The sequence below is a fragment of the Haemaphysalis longicornis genome, unplaced genomic scaffold (genome assembly GCF_048455015.1).
Source record: "Haemaphysalis longicornis isolate Haplotype H1 unplaced genomic scaffold, Haemaphysalis longicornis Haplotype H1 scaffold_53, whole genome shotgun sequence".
Taxonomy (NCBI): domain Eukaryota; kingdom Metazoa; phylum Arthropoda; class Arachnida; order Ixodida; family Ixodidae; genus Haemaphysalis; species Haemaphysalis longicornis.
In genome coordinates, this window is record NW_027526389.1 from 1,845,788 (window position 1) to 1,861,661 (window position 15,874).

Below are 15,874 nucleotides of genomic sequence, written 5' to 3' on the forward strand. Positions count from 1 at the left end.
AATCTGTCACAACTTGTGTTAGGCTATAACAAAAGACAAGACTAGTAGCTATGCACAACTGGCGGCTTCCATCGAGCCAGGGGAATGAAACAGCCATTCGATAGCCGGCAAATTTAAGTCCCCTAGTAGTAGAACGATATCATCTTGGTGCAGTGCGAGTTCATGAAATTCTTAGGTTCCAACAATCCGTCGATGGGGCAACCAACGGGCTGGTAAACGCCACCTATGAAGACTGTAGGACTGAATAATTTATTTTTACTACACTCAATCAATAGCAATTTAAACTGGTGGAATCATCTGTGGCATATTACTTTTAATCATAAGGGCGACATCACCACCCCTTTTTACAATATTTTCTTACTACTGTGCGCCCAGGAGTTGATATTTCCGCAACACTTACATCCGCGTGTAGCCATGTTTCCGTAATCACGAAGGTGTCTGGGTCATGGTCAAGAACGGCCAATTCCAAAGCATCGCAGTCATTAACCAGGCTTCTGGAAATTCCATTATGCCTATAAAAGCAGTCTGTTCCGTTTCACAAGTTCATGCAGCTGTTTTATTCAGATCAACCTGCAACTTTCTTCGTTCGTTCGTGTCGTCGTTCCAATTCTACATGGTTTTATCAACTGGGAGCTTATCAAACAACAATATACCCTAAACAAACTTACTTGCTTCTTCTTATTAATTCGAATGTTTATTGAGGATTTCAAGTGCCGGCTTACACAAGTCTTCGTTTATGTTAAAGTTGCGCGAAATCGGTTGACTGGTTGTTCCATACCCGCATCTTATCTGGGAAGCACACGACTGGGGGAATAACTGAACTGTTTTTATTTATTTTTTCTTTTCCCAACCTGTGAATTCACTCGGTCGAGGCTAGTTTTTGTTTAGTATATACACGGCCTTGGGCGCCGAAGTTTCTCATACCCAGATTATCCCACAAACAATAATCCAATGTAGATTGTACATGCACGTCGGTGTACAGCAGTCGATGGTTGCGAACAGTTTCCATCGCTGCTGTGATTCAAACGGTTAACGCTGTGCGTTTAACGCACCGCAGCTAGACCTGGGCTCTCTGGCGCACTATGTTAGACGGCTGTTGAAACGTTTTGTCCAACGGGGGCTCAGTAACGCGAGCGGAATTCTCCGCCAACGAATGTTTTCGCTTTTCGTTTCCAACACCAACAAGTTCGCAGCGGCTGCTGTTAAACCTGATCACTGGGACTATGCAGCACAGTACCTCAAACACTTAGTTAGCTAGGTGGCCTCCTGGCTGCAGCCTAGAATTGATGATGTATATAAAAAATGAAAACTGGAACGAAACAAAATACAATTCAGGTGACTCGTGTATAGGGCCAGGATGGTCGGGCGTGATAAGACAATAGTAGCAGATAAGAATAGCTGCAGGCGTTCCCCACTCCTGGGCACTCTTGGGAAAGATAAAATCACCTACAAACTCCTGGCAAACCCCCACGACAGCGCCATGCAAATTCTCAGAGACCACTTTAACTCCTCATGGCGCTCTGACAAACTCCCTATCGTCTGGAAAACCGTGTAAGACAGAATCATCCCCAAACCGGGAAAATCTCCCCCCATCGACAACATGACGCCGATATTTTTCACTTCGTGCGTGGGGAAAATTCTATAACGCATCACAATCTTGAGCCTTCAACAACACTAGGACCATACAGGACAGATGTCAAACACAAGGTGCGCGTTCCGAAAGCACCTTGGAACACAAGGCCTACGGATTTAGCTAAAGGAAGACATACAAGTTCCAGCCTCCCGCCACTCAGCAACAGCCATCCTCGCCATGAACCTCAAGGGGGCACTTTACAACGTGGCACATAGTACGATCCTACAGCACTGGACCGTAACGGGATGTGGACAATGAATATATGACTACATTGCGGACTTCCTCTAGACCCGCTTGGCAGTACTCATAGTTGGAGATGTCTCCTCAGACCTTATTCACTTCGGGGACAGGGCACCCCTGAAGGGTCAGTGTTCTCCCCCTCGTTTTACTCCTAGCACTGCCCGATCTTCCAAGGCGACTCAACGAGGTTCCCAATACAAAACACGGCTTGTACGCAGATGACATCTAAATTTGGGATGGCTCTCGTTCGCTGCGTGGCCTTCAGGACAGCCTTCAACAGGCATCCGATATAGTTAGCAAATATGCACAGTAATGCGGCTTTTGCTGCACCCCGCAAAAAATCAGAGCTGCTACTAGTCAGAAAAAAGGGCACCGGCGAGAACTCCACCGACAATATTAATAAACTGGGTGGCTACACTATACACCCTAGAAAACGCCTCAAAATTCTCTGGCTGATAATCTACGCGGATACCAGGAACACTATCCTTGTAAAGCACCTGAAACACTCAGCGGAACAAGTAACGCAGATGATTCGTAGAATCTCCAACAGACAGGGCAGCATGAACGAGCAGCACACCATACGACACGTGGAAGCATTTGTCATCTCCTCCGTAACGTACGCAACCCATTACACAGTCCTGTCCAACACAGAACTTGTAAAAGTCAACGTAGTCATCCGAAAAACCTGCAACCAGGCCTCAGGATTACCCATGAGAACCTCCATGGCCCGTCTTCTCAGTGTCGGCCTTCACAACATGGCCGAAGAACTTATTAAGGCCCACATTGAAAGCCACAAACTGCGATTAGGCTTGTCCTCTGCAAGGCGACTACTGTTGGCAACGTATGAATGGCACGCTCAAGGGTGACAGAATTGACAGACACTTCCACCGGAAATTAAAAATAACAGCTACATCCTAAGTATCGCGAAAAATATGCAATAGTGTCAGTCGCCCTCTAAGAGCGCGACTGACACGGTTGATGCAAGGAATGGGTGCTTGCTTGTTAAAAAATTCCCCAGTGATCTCGTGCACAAGCCTAAGGTTTGAGCAGCTGCACGTGTGTTCGGCGCACTCGCCTATCTCATCAAAGCCCGTTATGAACCACACTTCCTTCCACAGAAAACGCGGTATAAAGACATAGTTTTGTATGCCATTCCTAATAGGCTACTTAGCCATTAAGCTTTTGCGGAGCCTATTTCTGCATCCACTGCACGAAAACCGTCTCAATTGTCAAAAATGGCAAACAAGGCCAGGACGCAAAAGGCGGATAGTGTGGAAGACCACTGGAAGACTATTTTCACAGATTTTCACGTAAACAAAAGAGTATGACACCAAATATGATGCACGAGTTGCTTTCCCTGCCAGATGTGAGCCTACGAAAATGTGGGCGGCTATTGAGTGGAAGGTTTCAGAAGACCCTCGTACACAAAAGCACAACCGAATATAAAAACCGAGGAAACAGTTCGTACATAGTGTTGTCTGTGTGTTGTAATGTATGCTACGGGCTTCCGGCCACGTTTATGAAGGCCAGACGGGCGGACGTCGGAACATTGGTTACGAGAGCATGGTAGTTCGTTAAACGGTAACGGTACATGCACGCAATTAACTAGTCATTGAAAAAGTGGTGGTTGAATAGCGCTGTTTGAACTCACAAAGTGATATTGTCACTTAGCCAAGAACAGTACAGCTGTCTTGAGGGAATAGCAGCTTTATTGGAGCCAGCATTTGCTCACCTAACAACTTACAGAACAAAGTGACGTGCGCATACTAGGGCTCTTCGATTTACAGTCTCGGACTCACCGCGAATACTCCGCGGGTAGGCCGAGGATTCCCCGAAGCCATAGGGATACATGGGAAAATCGAATGCCGGATTGCTTCTCGGGGAGTCCGCGGTGAGTCCGAGACGGTAAATCGAAGAGCCCCACTGCTGTTGGCAAAGCGAATAGTGCGGCGTCTTCTCTGCGGGCATTTATCTTCGGGAGCAAGGATTCTTCGAACCATGGAACTACTTCCAGAACAGTGTGGATCAAAGAATATTATTCTTTGCTAGTGAATTTATTTGGAAACACTCTCCCTCTCAAAGTAGATAACATGTATGGCATAAACAATAAAGAATGGAGCACGCGCTTCACGTGGCCCACAGATAACACAGCCTGGCGCAGCCGGGTAGCACAAAACATAAACAAACCAAACGCATGCTTAGCCGCTTTACCCCCCCCCCTTTCAAGAGTGCATCGACCCGATAACAAATAAAACGACAGCTCGAACAAAAAACAAAAGTCCGTCATATCGCCTAGTACCCTTTCAAGCGAACCATGCGGAACACTTCGCGCCGCGTGTGTTGTTCTGATGTTCTGAAATCACCGTGGGGGTCACCTCTTATAGAAAGCTGGCCAACACATCGCAGAATTCGGTAGGATCCGTAATACCGTCGCAGAAACTTCTCACTGAGCCGGCGACGTCGAATGGGATTCCAATCCACACACCATTTCCTGGGTGTTACTCGTTGTCGAAGGTTGTAGAGTCTGGCGCGCACCAGCTGTTGGTCCGTAGTACAAACTCGGGTGAGCTGGCGGGTCTCCTCCGCATGTTAAAAGTATCCTTGCACGTTGGCGTTGAGGTCGCTGTCTGCTGCATGCGAAAGTATGACTACATGCAGAAGGATGCCGTTAAGCATCGTAGTCGGCTGTCTTCATTAGACAAGTTCGAACGGTGACATCTGCGTAGTTTCCTAGATAGCCCCGCACGGGGCACCTTGAGTAATCTTGGTGACGGTGAGTGGCGACACCGCGTACCCCGAGCCCCCCATACTTAAGCTGTCACCTACCGTGGCTAGGAGTTGAAAGGTGAAGGGTTAGAAGCCGTGAACGGTGGCCGTCGGAGCCTTGGTCAAGCTCCGGCCGATGGGCTCCCTGCCTGTCTACCAGGCAGGGAGCTCCGGGACCTGTTTGACTACCAGGGTAAGGTCAAAGGAGAAAGTACCCCCGTCTCTATGCTTTCCAATGTATCATATGGCATTTTCCAAACCCCCCCCCCCCCCCCCCCCCCAAACGTGATCGGCCCGCGAAAAGGGGCCGAACCGAAGTTTCTTTTCCTCCTCTGCAATCGATCTCTCTCCCAAAGCCTGATAATTTCTCGCGGTTTTTGATCATGGAATCTGTTGACAAGAAAAAGCCCATCACTTCCCAGTCTGTGTTTCTAATCTCCAAGTTTCTTGAAAACCTTATCGGAAAGTCGTACAAGGCTAAGAAACACACAACGGGAGAAGTTTTGATAGAAATAGAAAACAAACAACAATCCTCTTACCTCCTCAAGCAAACACGCATGGTAGATGTTGACATCAAGATCACGCCCCATCGCAGCCTCAATAGCTGCCAGGGCGTGATCTCTGATCGGGATCTAATGAATGAGACTGAAGCAGATCTCCTCGAGGGCCTCCGAGATCAGGGCGTGACAGCAGTGAGGCGAATCACCATACGCCGAAATGATAAAATAATTCCAACCAAGCACATAATCTTGACACTTGACCGCTCTAACCTTCCTGAGTCGGTCAACGCAGGTTTCTTGAGATGTCCAATGCGACCCTACGTTCCGAACCCACGCCGCTGTTTCAAGTGTCAACGGTTTGGGCACGGCACAACCTCTTGTCGTGGTAAATTGACATGCGCAAAATGTGCAGCACATGATCATCTAACAGACAATTGTAAATCCGAGAACTTCACCTGTGCGAACTGTCAGGGACCACACGCTGCATATTCTAGGAGCTGTGAAAAGTTCAAACAGGAAAAACAGATAATTGCCTTGAAAGTCAACGAAAACATCACCTTCCCAGAGGAGCGGAAGAGGTTCGCCTCTTTCCCTCTGGGGAGGTACGCCGACGCAGTTCGCCGGGGGGCGGAGCGGCGTCTTGTTTCGGTGGGAACCCAGTACCGCGAGTCGGATTTGGACCCGCCCTCGCCTCCCCCCCTGGGTTGCCCCGGGCAGCCCAACCAGCCTCTACACCGCTACAGAGCCTCTACACCGCTACAGAGCCTCTACAGAGCCTCTACACCGCTATCATCTACAGAGATTACTTGGGTGTTGTTCGCGCACTGTCATCGCATACACCCCCCAAAAACCACATAGTTAATCTTGTATTTAACACTATCATGTCTGTGTATGCGCAGAAGCATCAGCTGCTCCTCTGCTGGGTCCCAGGACACGTTGGGATCGCTGGGAACGAGTTGGCAGACGAGAGGGCCGCTGCTGCTGCACTGAGGAACACTGTAGACATAACAACCGTACCATATACAGATCTCAAGCCACACATAAGATAACACTTGCGTAGAACATGGGAAACACACTGGAGTCAACAGACAGATAACAAGTTACAAGTTGTAAAACCACGCTTGGGACCATACACCATTGACTCACGCAACAGACACACAGAAGTCGCCTTGGGTAGGCTGCGGATAGGGCACACCCATGCAGCGCACTCGTATCTGCTGACGGGATCTTCTAGACCCCAGTGCAGCATGTGCGGTGAGGCCCTAATCGTAGTACACATACTAATCACATGCAAGGCACTTCACGCAACAAGACACAAACACTTCAGAGAACTCTACAGACAACATATTCCCCTACATTCATCGCTGTTTCTGGGTGACGATGCGATGTTTTCCGTGAAACGTGTGTTTGAGTACTTGTCAGACGTCAAGTTTTTAAACCTCATTTCCTATCACGCATAATCAAATCTGGCCCTCTACACCAGCCATCACCATTGCTGTTAATTGATTCTATTGTTATTCTGGATTTAGTAGCCACTATTTTCTTTTAGATACTTTTGTTTGGCGCTCTTTGCCCCAGGTGGCCTTGCGCCAAAAAACTCCAACCATCATCATCATCAGTTTCCTAGATAGCCGAGTGTCCCACGCAAACGTGACATACGGCAGCACTTCGTCGCAAGACTGGTGTTCAACGTCGACGTACTACATAGTATATCCGCTATTGTCTCGTTCTGGCGTTCTGTTAGTCCGTTTGTTTGGTGGTTGAACGCCGTCGTTGTTCGGTGATCCGTGTTGCTGTGGCGTCAGATTCCTTGAATAAGCTCCGCAGTAGAGGCCGTTTCATGGTTCGTGATTAGCACCACGGGGGCTGCAGGCCACAGCATAACTTGGTTTTTAAAAAACTTTGTGTCTTACTGTGCAGTCTCCCTTGGAATAGCTGTGGTCTCTGCGTAGCGCATCACGTAGTCTATCGGAACGACACTACACTTGTTCTCGGATCGAGACGAAGAAAACGGGCCGAAAACGTACATTCCTATCTGTTGGAAGGGCTGGGACGACACTGGGCTGCAGTATCCCGGCGTAACTCGTCGGTGGTGTTTTTCGTAGCTGGCAGTCACGGAGGTTGCGGGCGTAGTGGGACCTATCGGTTCTGAGGCGGGATAAGTAGAAGCTTCTCTTTGTTTTTAAATAAGGCGGGTGGTGCCTTGATGTCCAGAAGACGGGTCGTCGTGGCACGCTTCCAAAATTTAGTCACGAACGTCTGCATTGGTGACAAGAAGATAATTCGTCCCCCTTCCTGGGTTGACATTTTTCTCCACGATGACGGACTTTTGAGGCTGAATGCTGGTAAGTTGCGTTTGAAAGCCCGAGACACGGCGACGCTGCCTCATTTGAGGTAGTCGAGCATGAGGCGTAACTGGGGATCGGCACGCTGCTGGGCGACTGGATCGCTCTCCATCATGATTCTGAACAACGCGCTGTCTTTATGGGAGTCTTGTGGTGGTGAGTCGACGGGAGCGCGAGACAAACAATCGGCGTCGGAGCATGTCCTGACGGATTTATAAGCTGTTGTAACGTCGAAATCTCGTAGGCGCAAGTTCCACCGCCCAACACGGGCAGAGGGGTCCTTCAAATTGGTCACCCAACACAGCGCATGGTGTTCAGTCATAACTTCTAACGGTATACCATACACGTATGGGCTAAATTTGGAAATGGCCGTTATAATAGCGAGGCATCCTTAACCAGATGTTTAGTAGTTTTCCTCTTGCTTCCAAAGACCACGGCTGACATAGGCGATTACTTTTTCCCAACCTTTTTGTTTCGGACGAGAACGGAGCCCAAGCCTGTATCACTGGCGTCCGTGTGCATTTCCGTTTCGCGTTTTCGTCTGAATGAACGAGAATGGGGGGGGGGGGAGGGGGCTTTGAAGGAAATTGTTGCGGCAGCTGGAAAAATGCTTCCTTTTGGGACTTTTCCCAGCTAAAAGGGGTCAGGGGTGCTATCATTTTTCAAGCACGTGAGTGCCCCTGCATTGCGTGTGGAGTTTCCGACGAAGCACAGTAAGTACGCGCACAGTCCGAGATATTCTTCGCACGGCCGTCTTGTCTTCGGTCTTGGGATGTTCGCTATGGCTGAAATTTTCACCAGGTCAGGCAGGGCTCCTGCGCCGTTGAGGGCGTGGACCAAAAACTTTAGTTCTTCTTACACGAAGCGGCACTGTTCTGGCTTCAGCGTTAACGCCGACGTACGAATGGCCTCGGGTACAGACTCCAACCTAACAAGGTGTTCGTCGAAAGTCCGGGCGAATACCACAACGTCGTCGAGTTGTACGAGGCTGGTGTGCCACTTCAGGCCAGCTAGCACAGTGTCCATGACTCTTTCAAACGTTGCTGGCGTCATGCAGAGCCCATACGGCATCACTTTGAACTCGTATTTGCCGTACAGGGTTATGAATTCAGTCTTCCCTCGGTCTCTCTCACCCACTTCAATTTGCAAGAAACCGGTCTTCGGAGCCATCGGTGAGAAGTGATTCCCGTCAGAGAGATGGTCGAGGGCGTCGTCCATTCGTGGCAGGGGGTACACGTCCTTTTTGATGATTTTGTTCCGTCGCCGGTACTCAACGGAGAAACTCGATGTGCCGTCTTTTTTTCCTTCACGACTACGACCGGGGCCACCCAGGGGCTTTTCGATGGCTCTATAATGTCGTCGCTGAGCACGTGTTCGGCTTGAGTCCGGATGGCTTCCCAATCGTGTGAAGAGACGCGGTATGGTGACTGTCAGTTAGGTCGGGCTCCATCTTAGCTTATTATTCGGTGCTTCGATAGAGGTGTCTGACGTAACTGAGTTAGCTGAAAAACCCCTGCTGTAGCGACGCACCAAACAGAAACTTTGTACCGTTTTTATGGTGTGGCAGGGCTGGTGTGGCAGGGCGCTTGCGGGGGTGGCAGGGCTAAATGATTGTAAAGTCATTTGGTGCCATTATTTGAAGCGCAACAAAAGCACACGGACGAACAACAGAGCAGACGAGACAGGCGCTAACTTCCAACTATTTTATTCGGCGACACATGCGCTTATATGTCTAGGAAAAGTGACGGCGAGAAAGAAGGAGCGTACACATACACAGATTATAACAAAACCAGATATGTTTACAGCACTTTTTTCAGAAAAACCATTTCGCTACTGCACAGAGCAATCAAGGTATCACTTATAGTCATCCGCTCTCTCCCTGATATAAAACGCTTCGGCTAATTCCCTCGCAGCCCTGTTCTTGCTTTTGTTCAGTATTCTTATCTCTTCGAACCGTGGCTCACGCCCTTGGGAAAGATAATGGAGCACATTTGCCCACCGGCGCTCGTGGCTCCGGTTGTGAGCCACGGTTCGAAGAAATAAGAATACTGAACAAAAGAAAGAACGGGGCTGCGAGGAAAATATCAGAAGCGTTTTATATCAGGGAGAGAGCGGATGACTGTATAAGTGATACCTCGACTGTATAAGTGATACCTCGATACCTCGAATTCGGTGCTTTTATTTGTCTGAGCTTTTCTTTACTAATATTAAATGCAGTAATCCAGGAGTAATCCATGGGTTTGGAGGGGAGCAATACGACTTCGTAATGTGGGTTGTAGACGTACACTGCCTAACGCGCGCTCTTATTTTAGTGTAAAAAGAACATAATTTTTCACGCCCATTTTTCTAACGCCAAAAAACCCCGGTCCGTATCACGTGTCAGTTCCACACATTTTGTGGACCTAAATACAGACTTCGTATAGACGCTATTTCAGATGGGGGTATGTGTTTCTCGGCACAGAAAAACTGTATTATGATCGAAGCATGAGTAGTCGATAACACCGAAATTAAAATTGCAGTTTATATTTCATATGGTATCCCAAATAAAGATCATAAGCCACTTTTATTGCATCTGATAGGATAATTGATGAGAGAAGTCATGGCATGGCCAAGGTTGCATTGGATTCAGTATTCGCTATTCGTATCAATATTGTATATATTTATATCCCAAAAAATTATAATACTTTGACGTTCATTTGTTAAAGTGTAGAGAATTGTTGAAAACTGTGAAGCAGAACCTTGAATATGAAGAAGAGGGTGAACGGTAGATGGACACTATTATTGTACTGCATCTATTCACTGGAAACACGGTGAGCTCGAATTCGGGCCATACAGATTCGCAATGGAACTATTACTAAATGAGATCTCCTTACGAGGGTAGCATAGCAGGCCCTCCGGAACGATGGTTGTCCGGTTACGCTATTCTGAAGCGTACTTTGGCAGATCGTGCAAATCTCCATATCTGAGGACAACCACGTTTCACAAACACATGCAAGTGAAAATGAGCGGTCACAATAAAAAATATTGCATCTATAAGTGATAATGCGGGGATTGTTCATTGAATAGTGCTTTGCCTCGTTGGCATGGGAATACACCGAGGCCGCAAGAAACAGAACAAATGATCCTCAAGCGTGTATGCACACGCCTACGGTATCAATGTCAGATGTTCCACGCCAGAAATGCGAAACACCCAGATTTAATCAGTTTTCATTGCCTTGATAGCGCCATTGTCACCACCTGCGGGAATAGTAGCTTTATCTGAGGCCGGAGATGTTGGTTAACGTAGATGGGTTTATCTGCCCCGTATTGAATTCCGATGGCACCAGTTGTTAGCCGGGCCTTCCTAGCTTCGGTGGAGATGTGAATCTTTATGGTCCTTGAACAAAACTGCGCCATTATGTTCTGCGTACCGTTTTTCGCTGGAGCACGATGCACGGCATCAATGCCCGCAGCCGTGACGGGGCAGTCACCTTTGTTGCTAATGTCTAGCACAACTTCACGGCAACTTTCACTTTCAGAAAATGGTAGGCCTTGTACCTCTACGTTGTTGGTGCGTGAGTATCGTTCCACATCGCTCATGCGCTCAGCCAGCTCTTTGTTTTCTGCTTTCAGAAACGGTTTCATTTAGCAGACTTTCATTTTTTGTCCTATCGTTTTCTCATATCTCATCGTACCTTTCCAAACTCCCTCGCAATACGGCGAATTCGGCTGGGAAAGCGTTCGTCACCAAATCAAAAGTCGTATCAACAACGTAGCGGTAGCCGTGGGGACGGCCAGAACTTCCACAATTTCAGACGGGAAGCAATCCGTGTAGAATCCTGCGTACCAAGTGTAGCAAGATTGAGTGCAATGCTTGTAGCCGCGCACACTCCTGCCTCACTGAAACAACGCACTGCAGCAAATTGTTCAATTTTACTCTTTGGTAATTATATCATAAAATGTACAATAAATAATAAATGCACTACTTATTCAATTTTCATGCATAGCCTTCTTTGCCGAGTATCCCCACAGCCAGGACCATGTAAAGCCCTGCATATTCTTGAAAATTCCCATATCGCAGAAATTCCGCCTGTAATCACTGTAATGGTGTAAATGGAGATAACTAGCAGCAGGAAGTTTGGAAAAACTAAAAATAAAAATAGAAAAAACTTAAAATGGTGAACCGTGTAACGGCTTGCATTTCCACAATAATTTAGATTTCGCGACACTTTCACCTGCAATCGTTAAAATAGCGTAAATGGAGATAACTTGTCGAACGAAATTTTGAAATCTGAAAAAAAAACTAGAAAAATATACAAAAATTACGTACGGGAATTGACGATCCGTATAATGCCCTGCATTTCTACAATGATGCAAATTTCGTGAAAGTTCCACATGTAATCGTTATAATAATGTAATTGGAGATAACTGGTCGGAAAAAAGTTTGAAGAACAAGAAAATACGACAAATACTAAAAACTTCCGGAAAAGGACAAACCGTGTACCGCCCTGCATTTACACAATAATTCAGATTTCGCAAATGTTCCACTTCTATCGTCATATTAGCGTAAATTGAGATAGTATGTCGGACAACATTAACGTAAATGGATATAGTTTGCCGGACAGAAACTTGAAATAAAAAATTTGGCTGTAAATACAGCCACTCAAGAAAAGCGGCATAAGAATTCTACGCGTTAGTGGATAATTCTCGTATATTCTGCTAAATTTTTGTTTGATAATCATTAATCGTGTCTTACACACGGTAGTTCTTCAATGCCCTGATTATTCAATTTTTATCATTGCTAGTAATTTTTCGTCTCTTATACACTCCTGGCATGCTCTGGTTCTTCTGTGCGCTTCCTGGCATTATTTGAATTTTGGGCCGGTACAGCCGACGCCGGGATCATTCAAGGTAAACATATCATGAGACCAATATGGCTTCCACCTTAGTAACTCCACCTGTACATAGGCTTCAGTGATCACAAAATACCTGTTCAATTCACCGTGTTGGACGCAGGCCCTCATGACCTTATTCTTGGGATCGACTTTCTTACTGACCACGCCACCCTCATAGACTGCGCCTCCGGCATCCTCCGTCTTGACCTGCCGATTGGTCCTGTTGCCGACACTGAACCTTATCACCGTCAATGCTCTGCCGAACACCTACCATTAGCTCCAAAAGCCATAACCTACGTTCCTTTGTCACCGTGCCCACCTGTCCCGGACGGCGAGTACATGTTTTCCCCTCTTACTGACGTTCTCCTACAGCACAACGTGGCGCTTCCTCATACAGTCGTCACGGTCGCACAAAATCAAATAAGTTTGCCGTTCTTGAATATTGGTCGTTCCTACCAAGTGCTTCCACAGGGAATGTCACTGGCCACTGTTCTCTTCTGTGCCCCTGATGTCCCTGCAAGGCCTCCCGGTGGTCCGAAAGATCATCCACCGACCTCCGATGACTTAACAAAGATGATGTCGTCAGACCTTTCCGCCTCACAAGCTCGCCAACTGCACGAGCTACTGACATCCTACCGGGATATCTTTGATTTGGACGACCGTCCGTTTGGCCAGACTTCGGGGGTAACGCATCGCATCAACACCGGCGATGCGGCCCCTATACACCGGCGGCCATATCGGGTGTCTCAAACGGAACGGGCAATCATCCAAACCGAGGTAGCGAAAATGCTGAACAAGGACGTCATTGAACCTTCTTCAAATCCGTTGGCATCACCAGTCGTCTTGGTGAAAAAGAAAGATGGTTCATGGCGCTTCTGCGTTGACTACCGGCATTTGAATAAAATCACTACGAAGGACGTTTACCCGCTCCCTCGAATAGATGATGCCCTCGATTGCCTTCACGGTGCGTCCTATTTCTCGTCGGTCGACCTACGATCTGGCTATTGACAGATTGCTGTTGACGCCATGGATCGCGAAAGACCGCTTTCGTTACGCCGGACGGCTTGTACCAATTCAAGGTCATGCCGTTCGGTCTTTGTAATGCACCTGCGACCTTCGAAAGGATGATCGACTCACTTTTGCGCGGTTTCAAGTGGTCGACGTGCATCTGCTACTTGGATGACGTCATCGTGTTTGCCCCAACATTCGAGACACATCTTCAACGTCTGTCGGACATCCTTGCGGTTTTCCGCCGTGCCGGGCTCCAGCTCAACGCGTTCAAATGCCATTTCGGCGGCCAGCAACTTAAGATTTTGGGACATGTAGTGGACGCTTCCTGTCTCGTCACCCTGTTGACCCCCCTGACCCTCGAGAGAATGACGACGACCCCGGCGTATTCGCTCTGTCGGACTTGCTCAACATTCCTGACCATTAGCGCCGTGATCCGTCGCTTTACAAGATCATCCAACGCCTTAGCTTTGAGCTGGCCGAACCTTCTACGCGTGAATTTATGCTTCGTGATGACATCTGGTTCCGCCGAAACTTTCGCGAGGACGGGCCTGACGAGCTACTTGCACTGCCTCACCATCTCCGCTCTGACGTCCTCCGCGAGCTTTACGACGCGCCAACAGCTGGTCACCTTGGCGTGGCTCGAACGTACGACCGCGTGCGTCGGCGCTTTTACTGGCCGGGCCTATACCGGTCCGTGAGGCGATACGTCACCGCTTGTGGTCTATGCCAACGCAGAAAAACGCCTCGTTTGCTTCCAGCCAGCACCCTTCAACCAATTCAATTGATGCTCCCACAGAACCATTCTTCCGTGTAGGAGTGGACCTTCTCGGCCCTTTCCCCTTGTCCCGGTCGGGCAACAAGTGGATTGCTGTCGCCACGGATTATGGTATGCGTTACGCTATCACGCGTGCCCTCTCACCAGCTGTGCCACAGACGTAGCTAACTTCCTCCTACATGGTGTAATCTTGCAGCACGGGGCCCCTCGTCAACTTCTTACGGATCGTGGACGGTACTTCTGGTCCCAAGTTATTGATGACCTCCCCCGTTCCTGCCGTACGAAGCACAATCTTACAACCGCCTATCATCCGCAAACAAACGGGCTTACTCAACGCTTCAACAAGACGCTCACGGATATGCTGGCCATGTACGTGTCCGCCGACCACCGCGACTGGGTCGTACCACTACCCTACGTTACGTTTGCTTATAATTCTTCTCGCCTCGACGCTGCTGGCTAGTCCCCTTTCTTTCTTCTTTTTCGGCGAGAGCCTGCCTTACCATTGGACACCGTGTTGCCTAACTCAGGGACATTCACAACCGAATACGCACGTGACGCGGTAACGCACGCTGATTTGGCCCGACAGGTTGCCCGCGCCAGGATATTGACTGCACAAACAGCCCAGAAAGACCGCTATGACCAGCATAATCGCGATGTGTACTTCGCCCTTGGAACTTTGGTATTCCTGTGGACCCCATCGCGCCACGTCGGCCTGTCCTGCTTTGTTGTTTCACGGGCCCTTACCGCATCCTGCGCATGGTAACTCCAGTGACCAACGACATTGGACCCATCACGCCTTCGCCGTCCTCTCATTCAACGTCGCAACTCGTGCACGTCTCCCGTCTGAAGCCGTACCACTCCCGCGATCCAAGCTGCCTCTAACCTTGTTCCGTTGTTTGCACCGGGTCGGTGCTCTCGCCGCCGGAGGTTGTCACAGGCTTTGGCAGATTGGCAATCCAAGTGTTAGGCTATGGCCAACCTCTCCTTCAGGGATATGCGCCGCTACCAAGCTGGTACACAGCCTTGGGAGACGGCGACGACGCTGCTAGCCTTGCGGACGTGCGCGCTGTTCCTGGGACATTCGAGCTGCTTCGCCCACCGGCTTGTATTTGACTGTTAATACATCTTATTACGAGCAGTGCCTTCATTGCCACGTCACAATATCGTGTCTCTTTACTTTGCATGACTATTTCTCTCGGCGACTGGGTTTGGGCAGAACGCCAGAAAGGAAGCGTATATCCGTGTAGGACCGATAACCAGAGTTGAATCCCGGCACGAAACTGGTGGCCTTGCTTACATGCATTTGCATCACTAACATTACACCTGTTTAAATATACCGATAGCACAGCTTTTATGGGCTTTATGGGCAGGAAGAACAGAAGAAAAAGCAGCGCACCACACAAGAACGCATGAAGCTTTCCTTTTTCCATGACCAGAACTGCACACGGGGACGACCACAGGACACTGGCTAAGCGCGCTGTGCGTCCGAAACGTAGAGCCGTTAGGCACTTCTAGTGCGTGTAGCGCCCCCTGGGTGCACCGGGTGGAAGGCAACGCTGCGGCGGCCTCGCCTCACCATTGCTCCGCGGCGCAGCCGACACGCTGCCCATATTTTATGACACTGTAACCATGGGAAGTCGTTTTGCTGCTGAGCTTAAGGACACAGGTTCAGTTCTGGCCGCTGTAAGTTGATGGAGGGGAAAAGCTAAAACACCGGGATGTTGAGGTAA